The sequence below is a fragment of the Elaeis guineensis genome, chromosome 1, assembly GCF_000442705.2.
Source record: "Elaeis guineensis isolate ETL-2024a chromosome 1, EG11, whole genome shotgun sequence".
NCBI classification, from domain to species: domain Eukaryota; kingdom Viridiplantae; phylum Streptophyta; class Magnoliopsida; order Arecales; family Arecaceae; genus Elaeis; species Elaeis guineensis.
Window position 1 is genome coordinate 86,536,198 of NC_025993.2, and position 16,904 is coordinate 86,553,101.

The following is a 16,904-nucleotide window of genomic DNA, read 5'->3' on the forward strand; positions in this document are numbered from 1 at the left end:
TAGCTATTGGTGTCGGTCCTTCTATCTGTTGGACTTCATCAAGTTCAACCTTAGAGGCAACGGTTCCTTCACCAAGGAACTCCTTTTCTAAAAAGATTGCTTTAAGACTGATGAACACATTTTGTTCATCAGCATGGTAGAAAAAATATCCTTTGGTCTCTTTGGGGTACCCTATGAATGTGTATTTGTCAGATCTAGGTCCAAGTTTATTTGTAACTAACCGTTTGACATAGGCCGGGCACCCCAGATGCTAAGGTGTGAAAATGCTGGCTTACGTCCTGTCCATATCTCATATGGAGTCTTAATTAGAGACTTACTTAAAATCTTATTTAACAAATAACAAGCCGATTCGAGTGCATATCCCAGAAGGATATCGGCAAGCTGGCAAAATCCATCATAGATCGGACCATGTCTAACAGAGTCTTATTTCTCCTTTCAGACACACCATTATGCTGTGGTGTTCTTGGAGAAGTCTATTGAGAAAGAATCCCATTCTCTCCTAGATATGTGAGAACTCACCAGAAAGGTATTCTCCTCCTCGGTCAGATCGAAGAGTTTTAATACTCTTCTCAGTTTATTTTTCTACTTCATTTTGGAATTGTTTGAACATTTCAAATGAATCCGATTTATGTTTTATCAGATAGACAAATCCATATCTGGATAGATCATCTGTGAAAGTGATGAAGTAGAAATATCCACCTCTAGCACTTATGCTCATGGGCCCGCATACATCAGTATGTACTAGGCCCAAGAGCTCAGTAGCTCTCTCACCTTTTTCAGTAAAAGATGACTTGATCATTTTACCAAGAAGATAGGACTCACAGGTTGGAAATGATTCACAATCACTGACTTCGAAGATTTTCTCTTGAGTCAACCTGTTTATCCTGTTCTTGTTAATATGACCTAGCCTACAGTGCCATAAGTGGATATCTGATACACTATCTAATCTAGGGTGCTTGCCAGTAGAATAGACTACGTTAACAGATTGTGATAACATATACACACCATTATTCAAATGTCCACAAAAAATAGTAACACCATTCATAATGATATTACAAACTTGTTTCTTTATTGAAATTTCATAATCATTTTTGGTCAGAAGGCCTACAGAAATAATATTTAAAAAGAAACTGGGACAGAAATGACAACGGTATGGGACTCAAATACAAGTTTTAACATTCTTAATGCTAGAACTAGAACTGGTCTTCCATCTCCAACGTTCAGGAACCTCTCGTCTTGCTCGAATCTCCTACTGACCTGCAATCCCTGCAATGAATTACAAATATGGTAAGGGCTACCGGTATCCAATACCCAGTCAGTTATATCACAAATAGAAAAATTATAAGGAGTTATCATATAAATACCTTGCTCAGCAACAGCTTGCTTCTTTCTCTGCTTATTTGGGTTTAGAGAGGCAATGTACTGAGGACAGTTCTTCTTTCAGTGCCCCCGCTTCTTGCAAAAGAAGCATTCAGCTTAACTCTTATCGGGCTTGATCTTTCTGGTCTGGCCCTGCACTGATGTCCCATCCTGAACTTGCACCTTCTTCACTTTCTTCTTGTTGTTCTTCTTTCCTTTCTTAAAGGGTCGAAAATCAGAAGACGAACCTCCCACTAAGTTCACTGACTCCTTGTGGAGTTGGTGATCCTTCTCAAAGTTCTGAAGCAACCCCAATAATCCATGGTAGTTTACTTCAGACTTTGTCATTCTATAATGAGTGAGGAATGGGAGATAAGACTTGGACAGTGAGTTTAGTATTGCATCTTTCCCAAGCTGCTCATGCAGGGAAAAGCTGAGCTTGCTCAAACGCTCCATAAGCTCGATCATGTACAATACATGATCAGTGACAGAGGCACCATCCCGCATTTTGGCATTGAAGATGGCACAACTAGTCTTGTGCCTCTCCATGTCATCAGGTGTGCCAAAGGCATCCTCCAACACTTGAAGCATGTTCTTTGGCTGAGTCAACTCAAATCTGCGACTGAACTCGTCTCTCATGGCAGCTAGCATGATGCAGCGCACCATGGTTCAGTCACTGAGCCACTTCTGGTAAGTGTCTCTGACTGTTCCACGTGTATTAGCAGCTGGCTCCTCAGGTGCAGGATCTATTATCATATATAGGATCCGTTCATGCTCCAGGACTATCTTCAACTTTTGGTACCAGCTATCGAAGTTGGGTCCCACCAACTTATCATTATCCAACAATGATTGGAGTGATAGGAAAGTGACCATATTTGCACAAAGAAAAATCATAACCTAATTAGTAATTGATTCATTAAACCTAAAGATTTAGACTTTAATCAAAAAGTTTTTTTCATGATTTTATTCGAATTGGTAGCCTCTACCTCCAATTCGAGGAATTATCCTAATTTCTTAGTGGATACTAGAGTCCACTTAGACTGCACACAAGCCCAACTTTGGTTGGCCAACCCATGTACATCTAAGGGTAGGTTCATAACTAATTATTTTTTTAAATAATTTTTAGTAATTTTATTTTTGCCTCAGTCCCTAATTAGTAGGCTTTAGCCTTCACTGAAAAGGTCTGGTTAGGTCCAACCATTAACATGACCATACTTGGCCCATCTAGCCAATGAATGATTAGGCCCAATTTTGGTTGGCTAACCTAACCACCATTTAGAAAGATGCAGTTAAGAAATCATATTATGAATGACAATTCCATCAGCCGATAAGTACCAGGCCTTTGGGCCTCCAATGATTATCCAACTGATGGACCCATTATCATCTACTTAATGGGAGGCTATGATCTAGTTATTACCATAAGTATTTCATTTTAAGGACCTAATAATTTTAGAGGATTTAATTGATTTAGAGGATGAGGTCAGATGAACCAGCTTATCATGATCCTCCCATTGGCTTCACCAAGTCAGCTTAAGGGAGATCATTAAAAGGGTTGGTCTAGGAGCACCTAAATCGGTCACACTGATTTACCTAGCTGACATAGGTCAGCTCGAATAGTCAAGTGATCCGATCAAAATATAGTTTCACCAAGAGGCCAAGTAAGTTCGATCGATGGGAGGATCTGTCAAAGCTTGCCTTAGACACCATCAGAAATGGTCAGATAGACGGGCTGCCAATTAAAAACCACCGGTCTGGTTTACCTTAGACACCAACTGGTTTAATTAGTTTCGATTAGATCAACCTAACAGTTCGTGCTAGACCGCTTAGCCAAGAATCAAATCCATTTAGTTCTCGTTAAAGATATCGACTTGACCAACTACAACTATTGTAATTGATCTAGAGAATCCTTGACCTAATCTAAGACAACAATTGATTAGATTTAGTCAATTCTTTAATTAAGTCCATCTTTAACCTAACCTTAGGTCTAACCCAATTAATGGACCTAATTTTCACTAACCCATTAACCCAATGTGTTATGGTTTGTGTCTTAGGTTTTTCAATTCACAATTCTAGAACCTAATCAAACAACTTCTTAATTCTCAATTAAGTTTTGGGCTGAGGGTTGGCGTTCGATTTTTCAAAAATAATTTTCATGCTTGTAAAATATTTTTACAATATGGTTCTACCAACCAAGTTACATGTTTGATTCATAATCAAAATGTAAGTAAAATAAGTATGAAACTACTTTAGATCTAATCTAAACAGGTTCATGTAATTGAAATAATTTCAACTTTAAACTGCACAAATTTTTCAGACAAATATATGATGGTTCTTTGCACGAAAATTATTAACAAAGAGATTTTATTTTAGATTTAAATATTTTTTAAATCTAATAAATTATGAATTTAATCTAGATCACATCTAATAAATTTATGATTAAAGATAGATCTACACAAACTAGGACAACCTTTGCACTGTAAGGGGTAAACCTTACAGCAGGACAACCTACAATTCGTGATGGGTCTAAAAATTTTAATTTCAGATTTAACAATAAAATTATAAATTAAATTTAATCTAAAAAATAATCTAAGTATGTATAAATAATAATATAATAAATAACCTAGGCTCTAATATCAATTAAAAGAACCAGATCTAGGGTTTCAGGTTTAGATCTTGAAACTTTTTCAAGATCAGATAGCGGAAGACTAAAATAAATCAAAATTTATCTTGTAAAATCAGAGAATCTCTAGATCTAAGATCTTATTACATAATTATTATATGATATTAAATAAAAAATTAAAATATAAAGAGCAAAAACTACATGTTGATCATATCAATATGTTTCTATACTACATTTAATGTATGTAAAATATAATAGATCAGATCTATTACCTTGCAAGTTAGACATTCTAACTTTTTTGATCCGGACTTGAGGATGATATTACGAGCTGCACATGTATCTGACCTCTAGGAGTCATCCACACGAGCCCATGAATCACGATCAGAAGTCTTGATCCAGAAAATCAGCACATTATGCTAGTATTGCGCTGATCCTTCTTCGATGGTCGATCAGATGCTTTCTTCTTCTTGATTTGGACTCTTTCAAAGATGAAAAGTAGGAGAAAGAGTTTTAGATGAGACACTCTCAGAAAACTTATAGATGGAAGAAGGAAAGAGTTGAACCCAGTAACTCTAGAAGAAGACCCTCTTCTTCTTCTCTTTGTTCTAACCCAGATACCTAGTTTTGTGTCTATTAGATCTCCATGCCCCAAGACTCTTTCTTCTTAATTTTTGGATGCCCCAAAGGTTTCTCAATGCTCTATAATTCATAAAAATTTTATAAAAAAAATTATTTTAAATAGAGAGATATGAAGAGTCCTTGTCTAGGTCAAATATCTAGTCAAGGATTATCTAAACAAGGCAAGACAAGGGCGCCCAACTCTTGGGCTTCTCCTCCTTCTTTTTCTACTGTGGACCACCAGCAAAGGGCACATATTATGTTCCATAAAATCCACAAAAATCTCAAAAAAAATCTGGATAAAATCAGTGCCATAAGGAAAGAGTTTTGATTTTCTAAAATTCTATCTCATAGAATTTGAAATCCAAACTAATTCCTACTTTGACTTGATCCACAACCACATTACATGTAAGAGAGAAAGAGAGAAAAGTTTTGGGCATGCATGAAGACCTGAGAGAGAGGGTTTTGTCTCACAAAATAAGAGAGAGTGGGCGTGGGATAAGAGAGAGTGGGCATGGGGGGCTAAGGTGGCGCAAGGTGGAATCCTAATCTTACTAGGATTCAATCTATGACTTGTTCAAATTTGGTTTCTCAAACCAAATCAACCTAATTAAAATAGATCTTAACCAAATTAAAATTTAATTTAATCAGATTAAATTAGATTTAAATCTGATTTAATTTTTTTAATCAAATTAGAAATTAGATTGACCCGAGTCCTATTTGAACTAGGACTAGTTTTTCTCTTGCACTTGGCTTATCCAATAAACTAATTGAACTTGATCCAATCAAGTCCAAACTAAATTTAATTAAATTATATTTAATTAGACTTAATCTCAGCCCATTGACTTAATCAAATTAAGTCAATTAGCAATCAAATTGCTAATCGATTCTCCTGCAACACTTGCACTAGGTTAAATGTCAATCGTATTGATCGTTTAACCCTAGAATGATTCTTAATCATTGATCAACCATCCGATCGGATTGTGAACTCTAATGTGTGTAACCTCATAGGTCCAAATCTAAGTTGGTAGCATAGAAATAAATTTTTATACCAATCGAAGTGACCATCTAGCAATGATACCCGACGGTCGGATAGGGCGAATGTGTAGAACAACATCCTTAGAACCCATGCGGATATAGTTTCCATATAATTCATCTCCTTGACCAAAATGCTCATAGGATACCTCAGAGTTCAACTGTCAACTCTGATCAGGTTGTCCACATTGTATTTCAAAATATCAAATCCATCTGATGAATTACCCTGGCCAAGGTTTTGCTAAATTGAAATATAGCGACTCATTCTTCTCCAACTCTTGGAGTGGTCAATCCCATCTTGATCACACTTCGACTTCACAGGTACTTGACGTGCCCAGAAGCCTTCTGTCACTGAATTAGAAATTTAGTTAGTCCAGTACCAAAGCACAGTGAGTTGCTTGCAAGTTACTGAGGCGATCTCAGGTCTAAGGGATGCTTATATCTATATCCCATCAGAGACATTCTCGACAGCAAAATACTCTAGAGTTGGTCATGTTTCATGATGATGTACCCTTATATCTCATCTGTATGCCATACCAATATCTCCACACTTCTTGATTAAGAAGACAACCAACCCATATGGCCTACAGCGACCTATGCTCGATAGAAGCTGTCGTCTTTATTAACAGTCTATCATTTGGTCGTGAATAGTTTTAAGGAACTAATTGATAAATTCTCTCTTTATCGAATCTAAATAGTCTTAAGGACTTCATCACAATAACAAAGTTCATTAGAAAATGAAAACTTGTGATGAAAATGCCAAAAATATATTTTATTTATTAACAAATCAATTACAATACAAGGTTGCTCAACCGTCAACAGGTTGACGATTGGCTTTTGAAATATATTTTCCAACAGTTATGAGGGATTGGATGGTTGTATTTTTTGGGGTAGCAACCTCCCCCCGCAAATAAAAATATTGATGAGAAATGGTAAAAAAAGGCATTGGTTTTCTTATCTTTTGGATTACTACCACCACTTTCATTGCTATGCACTGCAACCTTTATCTTTCTACCACTCAAGCTGGCTCTATGCTCATTAGATGCGCTTTAAACTCCCTTATACCTCAACTACTCATATCTCTATACAAACAATCCAGCCCTAATATGGAAAAGACTAGGAAATGACCATTTAGGCTTCCCATTCCGAAACTTTTTCCCTGAGATTAGAAGTTATGTTTCTTTTTCAAACAAAATCATGCAAACTATCCTATTAAAATAGAATTTCAATTCCCTATTTGAATGCCTCTCCCTCTCTCCTAATAATAAGGTAAGGGGCACCTATGGCCCATCCAATCAACTAACATCATTTTCTTTGTCTCTGCCCTTTTTCCCTTCCACAGGACCATGTGGACTTGAAGCAACAAATGTGGACTAGCAACATGGTTGCTATTATCTGACCTAGCATAGAGATGGCATAAGCTCTCCAACCAAGGACAAAGAGATAATGTGGTTGGGGTGCCTGGATTAAATGGGCTACTATACTCGAATTAAATGCATGAGCTATCTTTTTTTTTCTTTTTCCCTATACTTGCTTATTGTCTAAGATATCAACTATTCATGTCATGCTTTGAACCCAATATCCAGATCAGCCATGTGACCCAGACACATGAACTCTAGAGCATCGCCCTAGATATCATGTAAAGCCTTAAAAATTAATACAACCTCAAACCTCAGAAAGTACTAATGATCTCAATTTATAACAAATAATAAACTCATACAATTATACAATTTAGTCATACAACTAATATCCGTGATACTTTATCTATTCATTTTTTCAATTATGATCCCAGCCATAGAAAAGTACAATTATCCTACGACTTTGAAAGAGAAAAGATATAGAGGGTTATGAGCCTTATAGCCTAGTAAGAATCTCCATATGTACACACTAATATAATGATATAATTTAAAACTAATAATAAATAATATTTGAGTGAAATATAATATATAAAAATTGATATTAAATATCAGAATAACTCAAACATCCATATAAAATTAGTTTTATATATCTTAACATCTATTTCTCTAATCGCAATTCCAAATTTTGATAATATTTTTCTTTCCAACTTTGGACTAACTAAGATTATGACCCAATCCATATCTAATCAAATTCTCATACGTAAGCCTATGAAGGCTATCTTAGACATAAGCTCCTAAAAATTATCCCATATGTAAACTCGTAGAGGCTATCCCAGATGTAAGCTTCTAGAGGCTATTCTATGCATAAGCTTGTGGAGGCTGTCTTAAGCATAAGCTCCTAGAGGCTAATCTATGTATAAGCTTATGGAGGCTATCCTAGTCATAAGCTCCTAGAGACTGTCCATATGATGAGATTAGTCAAACCATTACTTATCCATCCAATTATTATGATGATTTCATCAAATTAATTTTAATTGAATAGTATGTTCAAGATAAGCATATCAAAGTCATATAATCCTAATCAATCTTTGATATATATGCATAGTTGTTGGCCCTAGAATTGATTTTGATGGGATAAAATATTTGAGTATATTATAATTGATACTAATGAGTAGCTTAAGTGTTTGAAAAGAGATTTCAAGAAGCTAGAGCTATATTTCAAAGAATCCCATGCTATTTATATTAAAATTTCAAAGAAGCAAGGTTCAAAAAGGCCACACCATGAAAATACAAGTAAAGAAGTTTTAGAGTTGACTTTTGAAGATTTTGTATCGACCTTGATATGCTAGCATTAGGTGGCACAGCCCTCAAATTGATTCTTAAACAGCTCAAGTCGACTCTCTTAGAAAAGATAGAGAGCAGATTTTCTGAATGCAGATCTCAAGTTGACTCGAGATCTACTCAAGTTGACTCCACAATGACTGATAGCTCCAACGATTAGTTTTTCAAAAGCTGTAAATTTATATAAAACACCTCCAATAGCTGGTTCTCGACTTCTAATGACTAAAAACCTATTTTTGGACATTCTAATAAGGATTTTTAGTGCCAAATGCTTCAATGAAGCAAGAGAACCAAAGAGAGTATAAGAGAAAACTAAAGAATAAGAGAGAAGTGCATTGTAAGGCCAAAAATTTTGTTTGAGCATTTAGTGAGCTTTCAAGAAAAAAAGCTAAATTCCAACCATCTGTTTCTTATACATTCAAATTTTTTTTAAGAGAAAGAAGGATGTATTGATAGCAAAGCTTCTCATCTCTTCAGCTTGGGCTTCATCAATTTTTTTATTTACCCATTAAGGAGCTTCTCCTTTGTATTTTAAATTATATTCTAGTTTTTGTTGATTTTAAATTTTGATTAGGATTGAAACTTGGGGATAGACTCATCCAAGCCTTGAATTGGATCATGTATAAGCCTAGAAATGGCTTGAAAAAGATTTTGGCTGGTATGCCCAAGAAAAATCAATTGGGTTTAATATGATCTCAATAAAATAATTAGACTATAATCTTGATGACTATAGTTGAAATTCCTAAGGTGTAGCTTGTAGAGTGGACGTAGGTGTTGTACTTGACACCAAATCACTATAAAACTTGATCTTTGTGTGTAACTTTGATTTATTCCATCTTATTTTTTTTTATTACTTCATAACCTATATATTCATTATTGCTTCCACTGCATCCTCATATAGCTCACTTAAATTATGCACATATCTATTTTAAGTTGTAAAAAGTTTTAGAAGATGCAATCCACCCCTTCTCTTGGGTTGTCTCATTGGACAATAAGTGGTATCAGAGCCTTGATACTCTTTTGCTTGTTGATATAGCAATCTAGAGTAAAAAATCTGATGGCAACCTAATTGGATATCTCCATTACCGAAGGGTAGTCCACAAATAGGCCACATTTGTTTAATGGTGCTAACTATATGTATTGAAAAGCATGCATGCGCATATTCATATAAGTATTTGATTATGATCATTGGAGTATCATAATTAATGGCCTATATACACCCATCATCATAATAGATGGCATTATCTCTCCCAAACTTGAAAAAGATTGGAATGGTATTGATAAGAAAATGGCTTACTGAATGCTAAAGACATGAATGTATTATATTATTCTCGTGATGCTAATGAATTTAACCGAATTTCTATCATATTTCTATCAAAAAAATATAGGATAGACTAGAGTATATCCATGAGGGTACCAATCAAGTTAAGAAATCCGAGATTAATATGCTAGTACATAAGTATGAGCTACTTAAAATGAAACAAACCAAATCTATAACTGAAATATTTACTCATTTTATCGATATTATAAATGACCTTAAAGATTTTAGTAGATCTTATACTAATTTGACCTTATTCGAAAATTTCTTAGGTCACCTTTAAGAGATTGGGAGGCAAAGGTGATAGCTATTCAGGAAGTAAAGAATCTCAACATCTTACCCCTAGAAGAATTTTTTGGTTCTCTTATGACTCAAAAGTTAACCATGAAGTAAAATATTGAAGAAGAGGTTAACAATAGAAAGACAATCACTCTTAAGTCAACTACCAAAGAAGGTGAAAAGAGTGAAGACTTGGAAGAAGGAGATGAAAATGAGGAGATGGCCCTTATAATAAGAAAGTTCAGGAGATTCATAAAGAAGAAAAGACAGAACTTCAAGAGAAAGCTATTCTCCAAGGATGAGCCAAAGCAAAGAGAGAGACAAGGATAAAGAGCCATCCATGTGTTATGAATGTAAGAAACTGGGGTACTTCAAGATAGACTGTCCCCTACTCAAGAAATCCTCCAAGAAGATGAAGAAAAATGCAATATTGGCCACTTAGATTGATGTGAGGATTTAAATTTAGATGAGGAAGCCTAAGAAGTGGTGAAACTATTCCTCATGGCACAAGAGGAGGAGATAACACCTGAAACTATACTTGACTTTACTTTTAATGAATTGCAAGAGGCTTTTTATGACTCAATTGATAAACTTAAAAAGCTTGGTTTGAAAAACAAAGATCTTAAGACTTCAAATTATGCTTTGATCAAAGAAAAGGAAGAGATTTGGAAAGAAATGAATCTTTACTTAAAAAATTAAGACTTAAAAAAAGAAGTTGTAAAGTATAAGCTTATTATTGAAAAATTCAACTATAGTTCTAAAAAATGACGTTATGCAAACAAAGAGCAATTTTTAATAAGGTAGGACTTGGTCTCAAACTTTAGAAGAAATAGAAATATTTGAAGAACTCTTTTGTCAAAGAGTTATCCATTACATTTCAAAATATTACATGTTTCTGCTGTGAACACAAAGCATATGCTTGTAATTTCAAAAAACTAAGTAATGGATAGAAAATTAAGAAGGTTTGGGTTCCAAAAGAAACCATTGCAACTAACTCTAAAAGATCTAGGATGACTTGGGCATCTAAAGTTATTACTTGATTTTTGTATGTAGGTGTGTTTTGTAGCCAAGAAAAAGAAAGGAAGATGGTATGTTGATAGTGGCCGCTCAAAGCATATGATGGATGACAAAAAGCAGTTTGTCACCCTTGAGGCTAAGCAAGGAGGAGCGGTAACCTTTGGCAATAATGGCAAACATAATCAGTATTGGTGAAATTTATATCACTCCATCTATTTATATAGAAAATGTATTGTTAGTAGATGGTTTAAAGTATTACTTATTAAGTACAAGTCAACTTTGCGATAAATTTTTTAAAGTAGTTTTTGAATCCTTGATGCATATTGTATGTAGCCCCATCAATGATGATATTATCCTTATTAGACATAGACATGGGAGTATCTACACAGTAAATCTAGATGATCATTCCATGAAGAATGTCCAATATCTAATTGTAATGAATGTCGAAGTCTATGAGACTAACTGATTATGGAATCGTAGACTAGGACATGCTAGCATGGATTTGATTTCTAAATTGATTAAAAAAGATATTATTAAAGGACTATCAACACTAGATTTTGAAAAGAATAAGATTTGTGATGTATATCAATTTAGAAAACAAACTAGAAGTTCTTTCAAATCTAAAACTTTTGTTTCAACTTTTAGACCCCTAGAACTAATTCACATGGATTTATTTAGATCTACTAGGACCGCAAGCCTAGGAAGCAAAAGATATGGACTTGTGATTGTAGATGATTTTTCTAAATTTATTTGAATTTTATTCTTAGCTCAAAAAGATGAAGTTTTTTTAGTATTTATCAAGCTTTACCCAAAAATTTCAAATGAAAAAAATTTAACCATTATTTGCATAAGAAGTGATCATAGAATCAAATTTAAAAATCAATATTTTAAAAATATTCATAACGAAAAGGATATTGAACATAATTTTTTTACTCCTAAAATACCTCAACAAAATAGAATTCTAGAAAGAAAAAAATTAAATTTTATAAGAAATGACCCATACCATATTGTGTGAAATAATCTTTCAAGATATTTTTGGACAGAAGCTATCAACATAGTATGTTACATTTTAAATCGAGTTTTAATTTAATCAATTTTAAAGAAAATCTTATATGAGCTTTGAAAATAAAAAAAATCAAATATTAATTATTTTTATATTTTTGGTTATAAATATTTATAAACTTGAAAATTTTGAGGCTAAGTCTGATGAAGGTATTTTCTTAGGCTATTCTTCATCTAACAAGACTTATGGAGTCTTCAACAAGAGGATGCTCCTTGTTAAAGAATCTATTCATGTAATGACCTATCTTCTAAAAAAAAAAGATATTATTAATGATGATGTGGTATAATAGATATAGAATGAAAAAACTCACTCTCAAAAAATCCTGAGCTCAAGATGATAAAGAAAATCACAAGAAAGCTGAAGAAGAAGAGAAAAATCATGAGAATGCTCGAGATGAGAGTTTATCCAAGGAGTGGAGGTATGCATGCGGTCATCCCAAAAATCTTATAATTGGTGATCCATCATAAGAAACAAGAACTTATTCCTTCTTAAGAGACATCAATAATCAATTAGCCTTTGTACCTCAAATTGAATCTAAATCAATTGAAGAGACTAAAAATGACACAAATTGGATGATTGCTTTGCAAGAAGAGTTAAATCAATTTAAAAGAAACAAATTATAGACCTTGGTTAATAGACCAATTGATCATCCAATAATTGAAACAAAATGAGTTTTTAAAATTAAGTTAGATGAAAATGGACTAATTTTGAGAAATAATTCTAGATTAGTAGATAAAGGGTATAATCAAGAAGAAGATATTGATTTTGATGAAACTTATACCCCTATTACATGATTAGAAGCCATTAGATTATTGCTTGCATTTGCATATTTCATGAATTTTAAAAAATTATATTAAATAGATATGAAAAATATATTTTTGAATATACTATCAAAAATTAAGATATTAGCGATGGCTATTAGCGATGATATTTTTATCGTTGCTAATATGCATATTAGCGACGGTATTACCAATGACAACTCTTTCATTGCTAATAAATATTTTGTTGACTGCTATTAGAGATGATATTTTCACCATCACTAATATTAGTTTTATTGATGGCATAAACGATATTAGAGACGACATCGCCGTCACTAATAATCATTAGCGATGGCACTATTAGAGACAGCGTTCGCCATCACAAATTTTTTTTTATTTATTAAAATTATTAGATATGGTAAAAAGAGGATTAGAGATGGCAATTGCCATCTCTAATAATCATTAGCGATGGTACTTTTAGCGATTGCATTTGCCATCGTAAAAAAATAATTTTTTTTTATATATTAAAATTATTACCAATGGCAAAAAGAGTATTAGTGATGGTAGATACTGTCTCTAATAATCATTAGCTATGGCACTATTAGCGATGGTGAACACCATTGCAAAAAAAAAATTTATTTATTATTAAAATTATTAGCGATGGTAGTAAAAGTATTAGCGACGGCAGTTGCCGCTAATACTCAATGTAGAATATAATTTTTTTTGAATATGATATAATTTTAAAATTTAAAATTTATCTTTATCATTTATTATCTAAATAATTATCGTTAGAGTATCATCACAAAAAATCTTCTCGATCCGATAGCCCTATCTATGTCGATCAATAAAATTTGATTTCGATGGTCACGAACGACTGTATGATGATCTGGTAGATAGAGACAATCGATGGGTCCAAAAATTTACAATAATAATCTCGATGATATTTGTAGCATACTATCAAAATTTTACTTTAATCAAATTTTATTATCATTATCAATTTAGCATGGGATTATTTGGACTATTAAATGTAAAATGTGTGATCAAAAGGCCAAATGGCGTCTGATTAAAGATAATTTTTTAGATAAATGATCTTTACTACTATTTTGATTATTTTATATGGTGGTGAATGTAAAATTTAAAATATGCATATATGAACGATCCAAAATTATATGTCTCTTGATACTCTTTCTTAAAATCTTGAAATAATTATACTTATGCTTTTGTAAGATTTGTTTAACATAGATGGTTCATATATGTGTGATTTAGATTTTACGATCACCATCATACAAATGATTAAAGTAGTAACAAAGATCATTATCTAAAAAATTAGATTAATAGGACACTATTTGGCCTTTTGATCATTCATTTTTTATTTAACAATTCAAATCATCCTGTAATAAATTGATCATAATAATGATGTCTGATTGAACTAAAATTTTGATAGTATACTATAAATATCATTGAAATTATCATTACAAATTTTTGAATTCATTGATGGTCTCTATCCATTAGATCATCATGCGATCATTCGTGACCGTCGAAATCAAATTTTATTGATCGATTTAGTTAGAGCTGTCGGATCGAGGTGGATTTTTGTGACGATACTCTAGAGATAATTATTTAGATAATGAATGGTGAAGATGGGCTTTAAATTTAAAAATTATACCATATTCAGATATTTGTGTGGGTGTGGAAGGTTATTAGCGATGGCTTTTAGCGATGGTAATGTTATCATCGCTAAAAGGATCATTAGCGACAGCATTAGAGATAGTATTAGTGATGGCTAATTATAAGCAATGAAAGTCATGCCATCGTTAATAATTTTAAAAAAAATTAATTTAAAAATCTGATAAAAGTATTAGTGATGGACTTTTATTTTTAGTGATGAAAATTTTCATCATTAATACAGTCACCGACGGTATTAGTGATGGTAATTTTGCCATCGCTAATAGTCTTTTATAAAATTAAGATATTTTTCTCCTCGCTCATTCTCTCTTGTTCCCACCCCCCAACCCCCCTCTTCGACGTCCTCACCCCCCAACCCCCTCTCCAGTGTCCCACGGCCTTGCAACCCCACCGGCCGTTCCTGCATCGGCCCAATCTCGAGCCGACCTCATCGGCCCCGCAGCCCCACCCCACCACCCCCAGCTTGCGGGCCCGCCATCCCGCCAGCCCCGCACCAGGCCCACGCGGCCCTGTCGCCCCCAACCCGCAGCCTGACTCTGTCGGCCCTTGAGCTTCCACCTTGGCCCCATCGCCTCTAGCCCACAGCCCCCATCCCGGCCCTGCCACCCCTTGTGGCCCCACCACCCCCAGTTCGGGGCCCGACTCCATCGGCCCTTGAGCCCCGACCTCAACCCCACAACACCCAACCCACGGCCTTACGGCCCTCGCCCCGACCCCTAGCCTACAGCCTCGAACCAGCTACCTCGGCCCTGCCCCACCACCTCTGCCCCACGATCCATCCCCACATCAGTGTTGTGAGTATTAGCGATGGCTAATGTTGTCTACTATTAGTGACGATATTAGTGACAACCAAAATATCATCATTAAAAGTTAATTATATATTGATTTAATTAATTAGTTAGATAATTTATTAATTAATTAGATGCATGGGACTTGGGTCTGGGCATGCAAAGTGCTCGGATTGAGGGAAGGTGCCTGGTAGCATTACAAACACGGGGTCTGGGAGTGTCCTACGTGTCCAGACCTCGGATCACAACTAACATCCAAGGCATCTAGCCCTCACGTGCCCAATGCGCTTAGGCTGGTGGAAGATACCGGACAGCATTAATTATGTATTAATTTTAATAAAATTTGTATTGCATGGAGTGATAAGCCTATCAGTTGATTGATGTACATATTCTAATATATCTATACACTTATTTATTTTTATATGGATGAAAGAATTATGTACATTGGTTAATTGATTATCCACTATGGATAGTTTGAGAAATGTAAATAATTCTATAGCTCATTATAGTAATCAAACAGTATGTTGAGGGTTCGAAAAAAATTTCGGACAGCATATTTTTTTTGTTCTCCCTACACAAGAGAACTAAAAAAAAATACTGTCAAAATTTCTTTCAGACCCTATTGCATATCGTTTAATCACTATAATGGATCTATAGAATTAATGTATTTTCTGAATGGGATAGGACCTATCTTTATCTATTAGTTGATGATAGGATGCATTTACTACATAAGCCATTTTGAATAATAAAATAGTCTTTAGCAATTGTCTTGTATTTATGTATATGCAGAATTCTTAGATGGACCATAATTGGATGGACCGTTAAGTAGTCAACGGAGAGATTTTTGCTAAATACAAGAAGGGTGTAGAATACTTCTGTGATTTTATTTTTGAGAATGCGGCACTCTTACGTCAAGGATGGGCTCATTACCCTTGTAACAGATGTGGCAATAGAGAAATATTTGATAGGGATACAATTACTGTCTATTTGTATAAGAGTGGATTTATGCCTAACTATAAGCATTGGTACTTGCATGTTGAGATGTGAGAGAAAGTTGCAAGGGTTAGAATCAAGCAGGACATGGACACGGATAGAATGATGGACATCGTTATGGATGCGACTGGTCCTAAATTTAACTGAGATGTAGAGGATGATCTAGAAGCTGGCAGTGATGATTTCTACTGTATGCTGAAAGATACTGATGAACTATTATGATTGAGATGTGAAACATACACTGTACTATCAGTTGTATCAGAGTTGTTGAACTTGAAGGCCGAGTTTAATATGATAATCAATTATTATGATAGGATGGTAGCAATAATAATGAAAATGCTACCGAAGGATGAGAAGCTTGTTGGGAGCTTCTATGCTTTGAAGAAAATGGTAAAAGGGTTGAGCATGGGATTTGAGAAGATAGATGCATGCCGTAATGATTACATGCTTTTCTATAAGGAGGATCAACAGAAGAGCTCATGCGGCGTATGCAGTGTCAGCCGATTTAAGCTGAGGAAAGAGGATAGGAATCAGAAGGACATACCATACAAGGTTCTTCGATACCTTCTTCTCACTCCTAGACTTCAGAGGCTTTACTTGTCCAAGAGTATAGTTGGGCAGATAAGATGGCATAAAGAAGGACCACACAAGCACCCTGATATGATGTGTCA

General features: G+C 34.4%; 1 pseudogene; it reads right to left on the reverse strand.

Annotated features, from left to right (window-relative positions):
* LOC140856115 (uncharacterized) overlaps nucleotides 1-15,100 on the reverse strand; it is a 45,822-nt pseudogene extending 30,722 nt beyond the window's left edge.
* Between the last annotated feature and the right edge of the window lie 1,804 nt (nucleotides 15,101-16,904).